Here is a 6,589-nt window from a genome sequence, read left to right on the forward strand (position 1 = left end):
AAAAATAAACATCATGATGATAACTATCTAACAAACATAAACATCATCTAAAATACACATTCAAATTCAATAACATCATCTAATTTAATTTCTGCAAGAGACACTCTATAGTATAGTATAGGATAGATGTGTAGGTGTTAGATGTTAGATGTTAAATGTTAGATGTACATATTTTTTAAATTCATTTTTTTATCCTCTAATTTTGTTTTTATTAATGAAATTAGGAACAATCTTTTAGATGAAAGAAAATCATAATCATAATATACATATGACATTAAAATATATAGCATATAAATAGTAGTTATAAATTAACATCCTTTACCATATAAATTAAAATAATGATTATGTAACTATATTTAAATTTAAATAATAAGTACATAAAAAATAATAATAGCAATAATAAATAAATAACAAAAAAAAAATTACATTATAACAAGCTTCTTAATCTTGAATATTCGCCCATTTTACCATGGATATAATTAACTTCTACGAAGGATTTTCTACAATACCATGGGCCAATACCATGCTTTGTCAATACCACATACCCAAAAACCATAACTCATTTCAAAATCGTTAGCCTCACTCTCATCTGATGAAAACAATTATAAGTCCAAAATAATTAAATTAATTAAAATCAAGAAAGTTGGATTTAATCCTACCTTTCTAGATTGAGTTTGTTCCTCATGGGTAGGAGTCAATTTAGGCGTAGTTGGTTGAGAGATTCTCTCCAACTAGTTAGGCTCCTAGATTAGTGTGTTGTTGAGATATTTTCTCAACCATAGTGTCTAAGATAGACATATTATCTTGAGACAAACTTCCTCATGTATTTATTTGTACTATTATCATTCTTTGTATATTGGATTGCATTATGAGAGGAATATAGTTAGGCTGAGGCCTTTTCCGCCATTTCTATGTATCTGATATTTTTTATATGTGTTAATTTTATTTATTATTCTACATGTGGTATCAAAGCGAGGTTCTTTCACCCAATGGGAGTGAAGAAGTTCGAACCTGAGACTTGCGGTTGGTTACAATGATGAAAATTCCATGTATAAATGTGAATATGGCATAAGTAGTTTGCATGGAGTCTGGACTACAACTTGAGCTATTTACTTGTCCATGGCATCAGGTTCCATGTGGCATGGGTTCTCCCCTCCATTAACATGACATCCATCGTGGAAACCTAATTCCACCTAAAGAAGCTGCAAAAGAATGAAACGACACACTGTTATGACACCTGATCCTGATAGAATTGCGAAGAGAGCACGAGCAATTGTCGAAATCCTTCAAATAGAGTTAAGTCATAGTTGAATGTCCTCATTATTTAATTCATCAATCATAATGGCAATTGGATATAGTGGCTCATCAAGCATTGCCATTATGTTTCCCAGAAACCACTGGTGAGTTTGCTAGTTACCGAATCAGAGGAATCGCCAAGGTAGGTGATGGATCAATCGAATAACCGCAGAGATTTCGTGTTCCATGACTGCAGCTAGAAGTGACGTAGCATTCAAATTTTTCATGCAATACAAGTAGTGAGTATTATTTATCTTCTCGAGGACCTGTGGAACAATATGTTGTATTGCCCATTCTGGACCAAATTCTTCAGTAGTTTAGCTCTCTCTAATCGAAGTCTCAAAATCTAATCAATAACTGGAGTGTTATCTAACTTTCCAGTAGAGGCACGAGTAACATAAGCATGATAGAGCTCCTCACAAAGACTACGATTACGTGCATGTTGTTGAACTGGTCGGTAGCTTGGAGTATCTAATGTAGTAATCCATGGCCCATTCTCGGCAGTTGCACCTTCATAACCCTTAGATGCTGCTGTTTGAGCAGCGAGACCAAGAGCAGTTGGTGGCAATCCCTCAATATCTTTCTTGTCAGTTATTAGCTTCTCAAAGCTTTTTGTTGCATCCAAAATGTTCTCAGTAAATTTTAATGAAAGCTTTTCTAATTCCTGTTGGATTTCATTAAAGTGCACTTTAGCATCCCCTTCCAAAGCAACACCATTAAGTGTGGCTTCCTTAATCTGAACTTCAACTATACGTTTTTGGGCTTCTATCAGCATTTCCCAAATAGGATCTTCCTGAATAGCTTTGAATGCATTGAAGATAGGTTTGCTTTGTCCTAGTCTAAGTTGAAATGTCACTTTTTCAGGCTGCACTTCCTCAATAGCTGAACGAAGATCTTCATAGTCTTTGACAGTTTTAAGATGGCTTACAACTCTCCATACAACGGAGAGATGATCCATGATTTGCTCTAAAGGCTCAAATAGCCCTGACCAAGTTGGCTGCAATTTGCTCTAAATCAAAGGCATATACAGTATACCCAGTGTTTGCCAAAAGCCCATCAATCTTAGATTCTACCTTCAGACCTGACGAAGAATAGCCCATCATACTTTTGTGCCCTGGACTCGATCCCATGACCTGCTGTGTGACAACACGATGAACACCAATTGGAGGGGAGAAATATATGCATGTTGTTGTTGCCATGGAATTCTCTCTAGACTTGCTGCGTGAAATCGTGATGAACACCAATTTGATGCGGTTCGATCTCTAGACCTGGAGATAAGTGTATTTTTTTCAGTAATGTTTTCGAGGGATTTCTTTTAAGTTGGTGAAAATCTTTTTAGGCACTCAATTTTTTTTATTGAGTAACATTTTGAATGGAGAGAATGAGTGGTGAGGAGAGAGAATGAGTGGAATACAAAAGAGAATTAGTGATAAGGTGTATTCACAAAGATTTTTAGGATTGGTCATAAAGTTGTTTTTTTTTAAATTGGAGTGATAAGGAGTTAAGAAGTTTGTGAATATTTTTTTTTGAGATATAAGTGAATTTTTGTATTTGGAGTGATAAGTGAAAGTCATTATTGTAATTCAAAGTAATATTTTTCCTTGAGAGCAATTGAGTCAGTGCAGGGAGTTTTTGAAGACAATTTGCTTCCAAAGTTTGCAAGTGTGACATTCTCATTGAGAAGTTTCCACGACAAAGTTGTGACATTGAAGAATGATGTACTCCAGTAATTAATAAAATCATAATTTTTGTGGTGCTTGTGTCCTAGATCCACCTGAAATTGAATAAGGGGATATTAGGTATGCCATGTGTAATGCATGTGTGTGCATGACTTGTTTTCAGATTATCAAAACACTCTCTTTCTATTATGCTTAAACAACTACATGCACATAAGCAAGATTAAGTATAAGAACGCTTAATCAAGCTCATGTAATCAAGCTTAAGTACACAAGAACAAAGCATCACATCATCAACTTGATAAGATGATCTTCCAAGCAAGCACATTTCACATCATGTAATCAAAGCAATCAAGTTCAGGATGCTACAAAATCAAGCATTTCAAGCCAAGACGACACCAACATCATCAACACTTTTTGTATCACTTGCAGATAAACATTTTTTTAACTGAATTGTATGAGTGAATTCTCGATTGTAACCGACACTCTAATTTGAATTCTTAAGGTGAATACATTAAGTCAAGTAAGTCTTCAACTGAGTCATCAAGATTGAACTTGTCATTTGTCTCTTGGGTGCATTTTCGACAGTGTTCGACACCCTTCCTTTTTTAAAAGTCAACACATTCAATGAGTACATTAAACAAAGCACAAAGTGTCAGTAATCAATCAAGCAAGTTCAAGCAAGCCATCTAGTAAGCAATCATCATCAAACGATTGTGAATTCTAGTATTCTATTCTTCAAGTGAGCATCAAATCAAGCCAATGTTTAACACAAGTGCAATAAGCAATAAATCAAGGGAACGTGTCATTCAAAGAACCAAGCAAGCGAGCGTGTCAAAATCAAGTGCAAAATTTCAAAGCTCGACATCTACAACAAATGAGCCAGTGTGAAGTTGATTGAAGCATTCAAGCAAAGCGAGCGTGAAATCAAGTGTTAAAGAAACCAAGTTACAAAACTCTAGCAAGTGTTTAAAGCATCAACAATAAGAAACAATACAAGCAAGCCTGAATTCAAAGTGAACAAGCTAACATGGAAACACACATTCAATAGTCCCAAATTCTTCACAATTTGATTTTATCATTCGCTGGTGACATGGTGAACATCAACAAAACAACTCTTGTTGATATTCAAGTGCATCTTCAACATGCACATGAAATGATTGATTTCCTTCAACTGGAGTCACAACTACAAAGAATTAAGTTGCTAGAGATGAGTGATGCTTCCAAGTCTTTGAACAATACAAATACAGCTGACAATTCCATGTCACTGATCCAACCAACTTCAAGTGTTGAAGTGGTCCCTGATCCAGTTCAACTTTCTTCCAAACCAATCATCAAGACATGGGAAGAAATCCAAAGTAACAGAAATCGACAAGGCTTAGGATATGTCAAAGATGAAACCAAATTGCATATCCCAGATTATTCAAGACCCATTAAGTTTGTCAATGGGTGGTTTCTTGCACAAATCACATTGGCTAGTTCTAAGAAAGTTGAAGACAAACATAGATACAAGCAAACTGAAGTTGCAGTCAAACCAAAATGCCTTCATTGTCAAGGAACCGGTCATTTGGAAGATCAATGTTTTGATCTCCATCCGTATCACCATTGTGGCAAGTCAAATCATTCATTAGCACAATGCAACAAATAACAACGATCAACCAGATTGAAGATCAATTATTCATGGATTGATCCCTGGGAATGGTCATCCACGGTTAGAAGATTGTATAAGTTTTACAATCGAAGTCACTCACACATATTGCAGCCAACAGTAAAAATGAAGATGGTACTCTTGTGCAGTTGAATGAGGGAGTACACTAGTGAAACACTCCTACACCTGAAGGGGGGGAATTCACGAATAATTTGAACAAGATTGTCTCTCCTTTCAACTGACAAAGGGAGGAAAATGTCAATGAAATTGACAGTGGTTGTCAAAATGAAAGTATAGACAACATCAGCAAAGCATCTAGTGTTCATCAACATCAAATCATCCAATGGGCAGTTCCAACATCAACAAATTCGTCGGTGGGCGTTCTCAACATTTTGTTAGTGTACAAGAAAATTCGCCAGTGGGCGTCATCAACATTTTGTCAGTGGACAAAGGATGCTAATTGAAATCAAAGGACAAATGGATCATTTTACAGCTTGGCACATGATGGAGTTGTCAAGAAAAATTTCAGAGATGACTCAGACTTGTAGCTGACTCATGTTCTCTTCGGATTAGAGTTTTTTCAGCATCCAGCTTTGGCGGGTTTTCAGGCAACGTTTTTGAGGATCAACATGAGCACTTGGAAGATGGTTCCTTATTCTTATTATAAGTCTAAAATACTTAAATTAATTAAAATCAAGAAAGTTGGATTTAATCATACCTTTTTAGATTGAGTTTGTTCCTCTTGGGTAGGAGTCAGTTTAGGCCTAGTTGGTTGAGAGATTCTCTCCAACTAGTTAGGCTCCTAGATTAGTGTGTTGTTGAGATATTTTCTCAACCATATTGTCCAAGATAGATGTACTATCTTGAGACAAACTTCCTCATGTATTTATTTGTACTATTATCATTCTTTGTATATTGGATTGCATTATGAGAGGAATATAGTGAGAGGCTAAGGCCTTTCCTCCATTTCTATGTATCTGACATTTTTTATATGTGTTAATTTTATTTATTATTCTACAAAAATAAAATAAAAATTATAAATATTTTATTTTAATTTAATTTTATAACATTTTGACATTAAAATATTATACTTACAATAAACATACGATATAATATAACAAGGTTCTTAACCATGGATGTTCACCCCCATTTTACCATGGAAATTATTATCTTGTAAATAGACTTTGTTACGATACAATGGACCAATACCATTGCTTATTTTAATTTAATTTTATAACATTTTTTACATTAAAACTTAATACTTACGATAAACATACAATATAACAAGATTCTTAATCATGGATATTCACCCCATTTTACCATGTATATTATTAACTTGTAAATGCTTCATTCATAATTATTATTAATAAATAAACTTTAATTTATTAAATTTATAAAATCAAATTAATTGTGATGTTGTGTTTATAATCCAATATTTTATGAACAATTTTTTTTAATTGTAATTGATTTTATAGACCAGTTACATATTTTAATTTTATTATAACTAGCACAACCACATTTATATTAATATAAATGTCATTGATAAACGCGGATAGGCATATGATATAATAATTTATATTAATATTAATATTAACATTATTAATAATATTAATATTATATTTAATAATAATAAAAAGTTAAAATAACTTTAGAAATTTATAATAGCACATATAAGCAAATATTATAAAAAAATAATTGACACAATTCAATAAAACAAAGCATGCAATTAAATCAATCATATTAATAAAAATTCATAACCTAAATATATAACACTATTTATGATAGAAAAATGTGATTAAATAAACAATCAAATTAGCAATGAAATATTAATAATAAAAATTAATAATCGAAATAGAAATACAAAACCATAACATTAAGGAATGTGAAATGTTTTTAATTAACGCCCATGCCATTTTCAAAGGAATTTGCCTCATATTCTCCCCAAAGAACAGGCAGAATGGGTAAAAGA

At 33.1% G+C, this 6,589-nt stretch overlaps 1 pseudogene; it reads right to left on the bottom strand.

Moving 5' to 3' along the window:
• Positions 1-1,642: 1,642 nt before the first annotated feature.
• On the bottom strand, positions 1,643-2,254 carry LOC149167866 (putative cytosolic oligopeptidase A pseudogene; annotated as a pseudogene).
• Between the last annotated feature and the right edge of the window lie 4,335 nt (positions 2,255-6,589).

This window comes from Pinus tabuliformis, chromosome 5_1 (genome assembly GCF_031772625.1).
Source record: "Pinus tabuliformis cultivar Carrire ecotype Pingquan chromosome 5_1, CPIR1, whole genome shotgun sequence".
In the NCBI taxonomy this organism is placed as follows: Eukaryota; Viridiplantae; Streptophyta; class Pinopsida; order Pinales; family Pinaceae; genus Pinus; species Pinus tabuliformis.